This window comes from Octodon degus, unplaced genomic scaffold (assembly GCF_000260255.1).
Source record: "Octodon degus isolate 3935 unplaced genomic scaffold, OctDeg1.0 scaffold00007, whole genome shotgun sequence".
In the NCBI taxonomy this organism is placed as follows: Eukaryota; Metazoa; Chordata; class Mammalia; order Rodentia; family Octodontidae; genus Octodon; species Octodon degus.
Window position 1 is genome coordinate 34,352,894 of NW_004524583.1, and position 1,102 is coordinate 34,353,995.

The following is a 1,102-nucleotide window of genomic DNA, read 5'->3' on the forward strand; positions in this document are numbered from 1 at the left end:
CCACAAGCTGTGCTAGCCTCAGAACCACAGGCATATTATGTGAGCCACTAAAACTAGTCCTGGTGGCACATGCCTGTAATTCCAGGCTTGGGGAGGCTGAGACGGGAAGATCACTATGAGGCAGAGGTGCATAGTGAGGTTTAAAAAAGATTTTAAAAAGTTTTTAAATTAAAAGTTACACAATTTCTTTAAATATTCATCTGTTCATGAACATATACACTGCTTCCAAGATTTAGTTATTATGAACAGTGCTACTGTAAACATGAATACACTGTGATGACTTTAACTCTTTGGGGTTAAAAAGGGAATAGATGGCACAGTAGAACTTATACTGTTCATTTTTTGAGGAATTTCCATAGTGATTTGCATAGAAGTTATAAGAGCTTACACTCATGGCAAGAATCCCCACCACCACAGCTTTGCATACTATTATTGATTGATTGCTAAGGTTAAGGATCCGAGGTGGATTGCTAGGGTTAGGGTTAGTGTTAGGGTTAGGGTGTTAGGGTTAGGGTGCTATGGTGAGGGTATTTAGGGTTAGGGGTTAGTGTTAGAGGTTAGGGTTAGGGTTAGAGTTAGGGTTTAGGGTTTGTGTCAGGATTAGGGTTAGGGTTAGGGTTTGGGTAGGCTTAGGGTTTAGGGTTAAGTGTAGAGTTTTTCCCAGTAAGAATCATGACACCTCTATCTTAACATTTTCTTCCTTCCTCAGATTGCTCAGTACTTGTATAGCAGGTGTTTGTTGTCACACCCAGCCTGAGGTTAGAGGGGAGCACCCCCAGGCCCATTTCCCAGCCCGGCATGGCTCATGGTGCTGGAGATCAGACCCAGGTCTTGTGCTTGCCAGGCAGGCACTTAGACCACTGAGTTGTCTCCCAGCCCAGCTCTGTGCTTTTAGAGCCACAGCTGGTCACGTGGATCACACTTGCCTTGAAGTTTTCATTTCACCGTCACCAGTTCTCAAGCTTGTGATACTCCTTTTGCATCAGCTTCACTTGTGCCAGTTCACAGTCTGCAGCAGCGAACTGTCTTTGCTGAAGTAACAGGTTGGGTTACAGGTCCTGATAGTTTACTTTTTTTAGAAATACTGCTAGATGTCATGTAC